Genomic DNA, 11300 nt, shown 5'->3' with positions numbered 1-11300 from the left:
AAGAAAGAAAGAAAGAAAGAAAGAAAGAAAACAGCCTCCAAATTAGATTGATGTACCCTGCTAAATCATCTTTCAAAATTGATAGAGAAATAAGATACTTTCATGACAAAGAGCACCTTAAGAACTTCATGAATACAAAACCATCATTCCAAAACATTTTAAATGATATCATAGGAAAAGACATGAGGATCATAACCCCTGGAATCCCAGCAGAATGAATCCATCTGGCACAACAAGAAATTAAACACAAAGCAGTATACAACAAAAAGAAAAAGTCACGACAAAGATAAGTGTATGTGTGTATATATGTGTGTATGTGATATATATATATATATATATATGTGTGTATATATATGTGATATGTGTGTGTGTATATCACATTTATAGCCTTCAATGTTAATGGTCTCAATTCACCAATCAAAAGAAGTTATCTGGCAGAATGCATCAAGAAGTAAAATCCAACAATATGTTGCCTACCAAAACACACATTAAATTAAAAAGGAACTCATAGACTGAAAGTTAAACCATGGAAAACTATACTCCATGGGAAAGGAACCAGAAAAAAAGTAGCTACATATTTACAGATCAAAGGATTTCAAACCAACACTGACTAAGAGAGACAAAGAAGGACACTACATCCTTGTAAAGGTAACAATCCAAGAGAAAGAGATCATAATCATAAACACATATGCACTAAATACTAGTGTAACCAACTAAATAAAAATATAAATGGACATGAAAAAATCAAATAAGCACTAATGCAATATTAGTGGGGGACCTCAGTATCACACTGTCACAATAGATAGATGAACTAGACAGAAAATAAACAACGAAATACTACAGATACTTGAACTCTTGAACAAATGAACTTAACAGTTGTTTACAGAGTGTTCCACCCCACAAAATCAGAATACACATTCTTTTCAGCTGCACACAAGTCATTCTCTAAAATATAACACATATTCACTTATAGAACATGTATAAGTAGGACCAAAGGATTTGAAGTTATCCCCTGTATATTATCAGACCATAGTGCAATGAAACTGGAAATCAATAGTAACAGAAAAGACAAATTTCATAAACACAAGGATATTGAACAATACACTTCTGAATAACTCATGGGTCATGGAGAAAAATAAAGAAGAAATCAGATAGTTTCTACAATTAAATGACAATCCCAATATAACATAACAGAATCTATGGGACACAATGAAAACAGTCCTATGAGGGAAATTCATAGCAGTGAATACTCATATTAAGAAAACAAGGTGAGCTCAATTATACAATCTGAGGCTGAACCTCAAGGTCCTAAAAGAGAAGAGCAGGACAAACACAGAGCTTATAACACAAGGGTGGAAATTATAAAGATCAGAGCAGAAATCAATGTAATGGAGACTAAAAGAATCATACAAAAAAATCAATGAAGCCGAGTTGTTTTTAAAAAAATAAACAAAATTGACACTCTTTTAGCCAACCTTATCAAAAAAGGGAAAGAAAAATCCTGAATTCATTCAATTAGGAATGAAAAGGGTGAAATTACAATAGACCTAGCAGAAAACCAGAGGATCATCAATACCTACTTTGAAACCTATATGACAATAAGATGGAAAATACAGAAGAAATGTACAGATTCCTAGACATATATGAATTACCAAAGTTGAACAAAGACAACCTAACAATTCAAAACAACCCAATATCATTCAATGAAATTGAAAAAGTAATTAAAAACTTACCAGTGAATAAAAGCCCAAGTCTTGATGGCTTCATTGCTGAATTCTACAAGACATTTAGAGAACTATTGCCACTACTGTTTAAACTCTTCAATGAAATTGAAAGGGGAGCATTACTCCAAAATTCATTCCTGGAAGCAAGCATCACCTTGATCCCCACAGCAGAGAAAGACCCAACCAAAAAAGACAACTACAGGCTAATCTCACTAATGAGCATACATGCAAAAAACCTTAATAAGAAACAGGCAAACAGAATACAGAATATCATCAAGAAAATTATGCACCCTGACCAAGTGGGATTCATCCCAGGGATGCAGGGATGGATGGATCAACATACACAAATCAGTAAATGTAATACACTATATTAACAGAGCCAAAATACCCATATGATGCAGAAAAAAGTGTTTGACAAAATCTAGAACACATTCATGATAAAAACCTTACAAAAAATGGAATAGATTTTTTCTATCTCAACCTGATGAAAGCCATCTATGAAAAACTAACAGCCAATACCATACTAAAAGGTCAAAACTGAAATCCTTCACACTAAAATCAAGATGGATGGATGGATATCCAATATCATGACTTCTGTACAATATGGTTTTGGAAACAATAGCCACAGAAATTAGACGAGTGTAAGAAATAAAAGGAATAAAGACAGGAAACAAATAAGTTAAATTATCATTATTTGCATATGGCATGATACTCTATATATAAGACCACAAGAACTTCACCAAAAGTGTTCTAGATTTAATAACCAAATTCATTAGAGTAGCTGGATACAAGGTCAACACACAAAAATCAGTAGCCTTACTGTCCATGAACAACAGATTCACTGAAAGAGGAACTGGAAAAACAACTCCCTTCACAATAGCCTCCAAAAATATGAAATACCTAGAAATCAGGCTAATGAAAGAAATCAAATATCACTACTATGAAATTTATAGCACTCTGAAAAAAGAGGTTGAAGAGGATATCAGAAAATGGGAAGACATCCCTTACTCCTAGGTAGGAAGAACAAATATAGTGAAAATGGCCATATTTCTAAAACTACTATATATATTCACTGCAATCCCAATTGAAATTTCCACAGCATACTTCACAGATCTTGAGAACACAATCTAAAAATGCATTTGGTACAAGAGGAGACATAGAATAGCAAAAGCAATTCTATGCAGCAAAGACAAAGTAGGGGGTGTCAAATTCCCCAACTTGAAGCTATACCAAAAAACTACTGTGAATATTCTGCAACAATGCATAAGATTCTAATAAGATTACTGACATTTAGAAATGGGAGGAAAGGAGCTAAAGGTGTAGGGAAGGTGTGATACTTAGGGGAAGAACAAAAAGGGAAAAGAAAAAATGTGAGAGAATGAAAAGATGAAAATAAAGTGTTTGTAGATGGGGAGGGGAGGAGGGGGTGAAGGGAGGGCAGAGGTAAGGGGAAAAAAATGAGAATCAAGACTTGCCATGTAAAGGTACATGATCCCAACAATGAATGTAACTGTACTGTATCCCTAAATGTACCAATAAACTCAATAAAAAAAAAAAAACAGCATGGTACTGGCAAAGAAACAGACCTGAGGTCAGTGGAATTGATTAGAAGATTCAGAAACAACTCCAGACACACTCAGCCACCTCATCTTTGACAAAGAAGCCAAACACCCTTACTGGAGGAAAGATAGCCTCTTCAGTAAATGGTACTGAAAAAATTGGGTTTCAACTTGCCAAAGATGAAAACTATACCTATATCTGTCATCATGAACTAAAAATAAAATGGACTAAATATCTAAGTATTAAAACAAAAACACTAATTCAGCTGCAAGAGACTTTATATAGAGCTCCTGCAGACACTGGCATAGGAAAAGATTGCATGAAAAACATCTCAGTTGCACATGAACTAAGACAAATCATCAACAAGTGGGAGGTCTTATTAAAAAAAATCTTCTGCACAGCAAGAAAAAGCACTTACAGAATGAAGAGACAACATAGAATGTCAGAAAAGATTTTTTTCCAGCTGTTCCTCAGACAAAAGTCTACTATCTAGAGTATATAAAGAACTTACAAAAATCAAATCACCTGAATTTAAAGACCCAATCCCAAAATGGGAATCTGAAATGAACAGACATTTCTCAGACAAACAAGTAGAAATAGTAAATAAATGTGAAAAATGTTCAGCATCAGTGGTCATTTGAGAGATATAAATGAAAACAATACTAGCATTCCACCTCACCCCAAAAGGAATGGCTGCTATCATGAAATCAACCAATAACAAATGCTGGAGGGGCTTTGGGGAAAAAGGAACCCTTCTCCACTGCTGGTCAGAGTGTATACTGGTGCAACCACTGTGGAAATCAACATGGAGATTCCTCGGAGAACTAGTATTAGAGGTCCCATTTGATCCAGCTATTCCCCCACTGGGTATTTTCCCCAAATAATTAGAAGAATCATACCACAGGGTATATTTGCACCCATGTTCATAGGAGCACAACACAGTTTCTAATAGCTAAAACTTGTAAAAAGCCCAATTGCCATCCACTGGACACCAGATAAAGAAAATGTCTGGGTTTTCTAATGGAGTACTACTCAGCCATAGAAAATGAGAAATTAGAGCCATTTATAGATAAGTGGATGCACATTGAGGTAATACTCTTAAGTGAAATAAATAGGACACATGTAAATAGCAAATAGTTTCTCTGGTGTGAGTAATTGAAAGTGTAAATAAGGATGAAAATGTATGATATAGTATGTGAAATAGGAAGAAAAGGTGCAAAGGGGAAGGGGAAGTGGGAGGAGCAGAAGAAATGCAATTAAGGAATGGAATTAATATGAGAAATAGAAAAATGGAAACAAAATCTTTATAAATAGGGAGGGATGGAGGGGTTGAAGGGAGAGCAGGGTAATGGGGAAAAAATAAGTACCAAGATAGATTTGGTAAAGGTAAAATCTCCAATGATGACTGTCATTATATTATATACTTTTATTTACCAATGAAATTTATTTTTAAAAAACTTATGTTTACATCTGTGGGATTAATGGTTAGATGTCATAGACTCATATGTCTTAGAGTTATATTCATGGCTATGCCCAGAAACCAGATATTTAGATGTAAAATTTTTTTAAATAAGAAATCTCATCGCCAAACATACTTTTCTTTCCACAAGTAATATTTTCTTTGATTGAAGAAATGAAGTAAGATTTAGCATTGCATAGAGATCAAGGATCAAGAACTCACTGCTATGAGGATGAGCAAATTGCATACAGCAATTTTTTTAAAAAGTGAAGAGAAATCAAACTGATGCAAATACAGTGATGTATTTCTGATATAGAATCAAAAATAATTGTTAACTGTGCCACTTGATGAATATTTTGTTCAATTCATATTACAGAATCAATGCTATATCTTCAGAAGCTATGTTTTGTTAGAAGTTTTTCACTTAACAAATTGTAGGCAAATAGTTTTTAAATAAATTATTGTAAAAGGTATTAAATTAGACTACAACTTTTGAACATCAGTGTAAGGGAAGAGGCTACATTTCCAGCTTTAATGAAAATTTCTACTTTACTTTCTATACAAACTTGCTATAGAAGGCCATCTATTGCAATGAACATGAATAAATCTTAGAAACAGTTACTAGAAGAAAATAGATTAAAATAGCTTGCTGATAATTATATATTTTCACAAAATACTTGAAACTCCTATAGTATTAAGCTCAAGACATTTTTAAGCTAAGTAATTGGTACTCTAAATGAATAAAGAGACCCTTTTAAAGCATATTGTTTTGACTGAACATTTCCATTGTTTTGTTCCTATTCAATATACATTCTCACTCAACAAAATATAATCTTAATTTAAAACCAAAAAAAAAATCCATGCAAACAGATGACCTTCATAATTTTTGCTGACAAAACATTTGCTTATGACAAAATAGCCAGATCCTTTTTAAACTTCATAATAGAAGTAATTACCTTTGCAATGTTAGCCATTTGACTTGTGAAAGTGTGTGCTATAAATAACACCAACTAGGAAAGTTGGCATCTTGAAACTCTTAATGTTTAAATCAATAGTAGTAATATAAATGCTTTCATGATTGAAATATAATTTAAATTTAAACCATAGCTCCTGTATAATTTTTAATAAAAATAAGTGTATAGTTCTATATTATAGAAAAATAGCATAGTTAATACTTTAAAATATGCCTAGTCTCTAAAATTATATTTATCAGTTTGGGAATTAAGGAAGAATAATGAAATATTTATTGTTGCTTATTTTATTTGCCATTATCATTGTGCTTTTCATAATTTGAATGGATGCAAGAAGAACAACAACTTTTATACAATAAATGCAATAAAATTTTTGAGATTTTTAAGAAAATATCATGAAGAATATTATAATATAATATATATTACTGGGGAACAAATGGGTCTATATACATTTATTGTGAGCAAAGGCCATTGATAGTAGACACACAGCAAGTGCATTACTGACACGATAGATTTTTCTGTCATAAATTGTGTGTGCATGACGTGTGTGTGTGTGTGTGTGTGTGTGTGTGTGTCTATGTGTGTGGTAGTGGAATTTGAATCTAAGGCCTTCATGCTTAGCTACATCTCTAGGTCTCTTTTCATTTCATTTTGTTTTGAGACAAAGGCTCTACAAATTGCTAAGTTGCCAAGCCTGGGCATGAATTTCCATTCTTCTTGTCTCAACTTTCCTTAGTGCTGGGATTACAGGCATGCCCCACCACATACTTTCACGCATTTGTAAGTGAAGCCAATTTTTTAAGCATAAAGTAAGGTATTTCTTCAAATCATTAACTCACTGTAAGTATCAAGATTTTTTGGCATAAATAATGAGAGAAAGAAGTAAAGATGATCATGATGACATGAGTAAAACCATGAGATGATTGATATACCCAAAAAGTGATCTGATCAAGTCTTCAACCCAGTTGCTACTCAGAATATTTGCCAAGTAATTTGATATTTTTAAGGATCTTTTTATTATCGATTTCTACTTTAATTCCATTCTGCCCTGAAAGTAAATATTTTATTATATCATTTATTTTAATTTGTTGGCTTTTATGGTTCAAAATTCGGCCTATCTCCTTAAATGTTCCAAGGAAACTTGAGAAGAATGTGTTTTCTGATGTTGTTGAATGGAGTAGTCTATGGATCTTCATTATATTCAGTTGATTAATCATGTAATTAAGTAGTCTCTTTCAGTCTTCAATTATAATACTGGATTCATTTCTTACATACCTATCCCATGTGCCTCTTTTATTTTGATGTTCTGTTGTTAGGCATATATGCATTCAAGACTGTCAAGAATTTTGGGAGAATTAACCCCCTTAGGTAATGTGAGAGATATTCTAGAATAATAATATCATTACATATCACTTTTGCCTAAGAAAAGAGAGAACTTCTGGGTACTTTTTTAAAATGTAATTTTGCCATTTAGATAAGACTCTTCTTTTTCAAAAGCATCTTAACAATTGTTTTACTTCCATTAAGAGTACGATAAAGCTCCCCCAAAATACCTCATTATTCATCTACAAAATTCATAAAAGTGGATAATTTTTAGAATTTCCTAGTTGGTAAGGAGAAAAGATGAATCTAAATTATTTTCAGAAGTTTAATTTCTGTACCCTCTATATGAAAACTTTCTAACCTTGTGTGTTTAACTTAGACCTATCTCCTAATTTCATTCAAATTATTTTATATGTCAAACTACTTTTCCATTACTGCGTCTATTATTTTATTCACAGACCCATTAAAGCTATATTCATTTTTAACTATACCACCGTCAGCCTTACACTTCATCTCCTGACTCCTATCAACACAGAGCCATTCTGTCACTCATGTACACTCAGTCATATTTCTTTTCCTTATGTCTACTATAAATAAACCAGTGTCACAATGTAATTATACTACAGAATTTTTCCTCACTCTTATTCAACTTTACATTTTCATTGCTAACATAATTATCACTACATTATTGAAGTATTGTAGTAGTTTCCCAATATTTCTGCTTTCCTTAACCTTTTAAAAATTTTTCTAATACTTTTCTTTGTTAGTACATGTTGATAGTATCTAATCTTTCCATTACTCAAGTGGAGTTGGTGCATGAGAATAGCACACCTTAATTCCTTCTTTCATCCCCTTTCTCTCCCATCTACCCTCTCCTTCCGTATCTCAATCCCCTTACCCTCTGAGAAAAATTTACCTTTGTACTCCCCAGTATCTATATTTATTTGGATCTTTACTTATACTTTGAGTTTCTCATAAAGCAAAACTATGAGATATTTAAGCTTGTGTTTCTACTTTATTTCACTTAACATTATGGTTTCAAGGTGCATCCATTTTTTTCTGCAAATGACTGAAGTTTATCTGTCTTTATTCCACAGTAGAACTCCATTGTGTTTAAATATTTCAGCTTTTATTTTTCGAATGCCTTTCTGACTCCCCCCAATTCACTTTAGATAAGATAGTTGCTCATCAGTATTTTCCAGGTTTGATTGCAGGGCTCCTGTGAATATCAATATCCATGGGGGCACAAGACCTTTTTATAATATGTAGAGTGTTTGTTTACATGTAATTATGCACATCTCATATATTCTTTAAATTATTTCTAGGTTACTTAAAACCTTGGTTATTTTCTTCATTGCTCTCCAAAATATCCATCTCTCACATTTTAAAACAGAAGTGGTTCATTTTGGTTCAGTTTTCAGTCCATGGTCAGCTGGTTTAAGAAAGAAAGGGCACGGGTAATGGGAATGAAAGGGAAGAAAAGTGTTCCAGCCCCCGCAATCAGGAGGCAGAGAAAAAATTGAGGAGCCAAGGGAGGAGATATACCTTTTTGGTGATGCCTGTAGTAAATTGTCTCTTGTAATCAGACCTATCTCCTAAGAGCACATTCAACTCCATATCGGCGATGAATCCACTGATGACTCTAGAATCCTATGATCTAATCACCTCCCTAAAACCTTTCAACACGTGAGCCTTTCGGATGATATTCTAGATCTCAATCGTATCTTTTGATATTTAATACAGTGCAAGTACCAAGTAAATTATTATTATATTGTTTAGATTAATGGCAAGAAAAAAGTCCATATATGTTAAATACAGATGCAGTGTTTTAAATATATATATATATATATTTAATATCTATTTAGATATTAAATATATACATATATATGTATATATGTATATATATAAAACCATGGTTGGTTAAATCTATGAATGCAGAATCTACACATACAGAAAACCAAATATGCTACCCAATAAATAATCAAAATATACTATAATTAACAAATCACTGCTTTTGCCAAAATGTTTGTTTCCTAGATCTTCAACTTTCAAAATATGATATCAACCACTTTGCATTCAAGTTTCAATATACACTCCTTTCCATGTTTTCCACAAAAACTAATGATTCTTCTCAAATATTTCCCAATCTCTTTATGCTACTTTATTTCCATGAATGTAAGTCTACATATGTCTATCAAACTCTCCAAATCTTTTAGATGCTCTATGAGCTTTTCTACATCCATCTCAGATAACAGTGAAAACTTTCATTGTCCGAATTACCGTCTTTCCCTGTAATGCCCCAGTTATATATAGTAATTCAGGTTAAAAAGCCCAAGTTCATGTTTGCATGCGTTTTTCTTTACATCAAAATCACTTGCTAAAAGGGGAAAGAATACATCACTTTTCATTATATTCCCCACAGGATGTAGAAGCACAGGAAAATGGAAAGAGAAGGAGAAAAAAAATCTTTTTGGATAACTAAACTTTTAGGGAGAAGAGTAGACACCTTCATTCCTAAAATGTAAATCTTATTAGCAGCATCTTCTTGGGGGGTTATTTGAAAGTTTGACCATAATCATTTGTCACCTACTATTAATGGGCTAAATTATGTAAATGAAATTTTGTTTTCATTTCTAAAATGGACATTTTATATCTGACTTTTACATTTTTAACAGAAGATAGGACAAAATTAATATGACAAGATTATTATTAATTTGCTCTAGTAATTCATGCTAGAGAAGTAGCTTACCACTGAGGTCTTAGATTGCTATCTTTTCTAAGGGATATAGGTGAAATATAATTCCCAACTTGCTAGATGTCAGATGTGCCAACTTTCTGCCTTCCAAAGTCTAAGAATGAATTTCAAGGAACAAAGGAGGTTAAGAGTAGGAAAGATTTATTGAGAGGTTGCACATGAGAGACAGGAGAGGTCCTAAAACCGGGATGTCATGGAAATCATTTCTCTGAAAATGTATAGAGCAAAATAATGAGGTGCATACAAAATCACAACTGGGTATAATGTCCATCAAATTATAAACAACCAACAAGATTATAAGTATAGTTGCTCAGGTAATATTGATCAAATAAGGAAATGAGGTACACAGCAAGGCATGTGTCTGACATCATTAAGTTTGGCTTATCTATGACTTCTAAAACAAGAACATTTGGGGGAAAGGATAGGCCTAGGTGGTCTGGTCACCCACACAGTTGCCTGACATATACAAGGAATCAATGGGCTGGATGATACCAAGTAATATTTGGCCATTATGACTTTAATTTCGAGGCTTTAACTTCTTCATATGTGCCTTCAACCATCAGTCTCTACTCTTCACTGACTTCTTTGAGAATCCTAGTCCCTCTCTGATTGTATACAGATTTTTAATCTACTTAACTTCCTATAACATAAGTATGTAATTTTAAAAACTATGTTGTACCAGAAAGAGTCAAGATCCTAAAATGAAGAAAATACAACATTATATGTCTTCATGTTTCATGCAGCATAGTTCTCAGGACAGTAAAAGAGATAGAAGCTGAATCTGGTGGATATATATAATCTGTAAGAATGTTCAAATACAGTAAAAAAACCTTTCAGCATTGTATTTTTATTTGTTTACCTTTAAAACTATAGTAAATCTTATTTAAATAGATAGATAATACTAATGGTATAGGAGAAATATAACTCCCAACCAGCTAGACGTCAGATGTGCTGAATACATGTCTCCTGAACATAAAAAAAATTCAAAGGACAAAGGAAGTTAAGAGTAGGAAAATTTTATTAAAAGCTCCTAAGAGACAAGTGAGCTTCTCAAAATAGGTTGCCATTAAAACCCTTTGTTGGGAGTAATTTATACAGCAAATTCACAATCTAGATATCCTCCTTTTCAGGGGTTGAGTGAGCGACTCACCAAAGTTGTAGAATCCTGTAGAAAAGATATTTTCATATCATGGATCCTTGTTGATCTTGGAAGGCCAGGGTCAAAATATTGGCTGTCCTCTTAGCCCAATTTGATCTAGATTTGATGTCCAAACATTAGTGGTTGAACACTTAGAAGAGAAGATTGATTACCTCAGTATTATAGTGTAAGCAGGAGGTTTAATTTTCTGATCATATCTACATATTGAGCACCTGAACAGGGAGAATGTTGGACCCCAGAAAACAAGAGTCAAAAAGTCATAGTATGCTAAAAAGGAGGTTCATTTCCACAGAAAGTTCACATGGTCAAGCAAGACACTTTCTTGGCTGACACAGACAAAGGAGCCGAG

Source organism: Fukomys damarensis, unplaced genomic scaffold, assembly GCF_012274545.1.
Source record: "Fukomys damarensis isolate Sample0158 unplaced genomic scaffold, DMR_v1.0_HiC HiC_scaffold_38, whole genome shotgun sequence".
Lineage (NCBI taxonomy): Eukaryota > Metazoa > Chordata > Mammalia > Rodentia > Bathyergidae > Fukomys > Fukomys damarensis.
The sequence above is the reverse complement of the archived record's forward strand: the minus strand, read 5'-3'. Positions refer to the sequence as shown.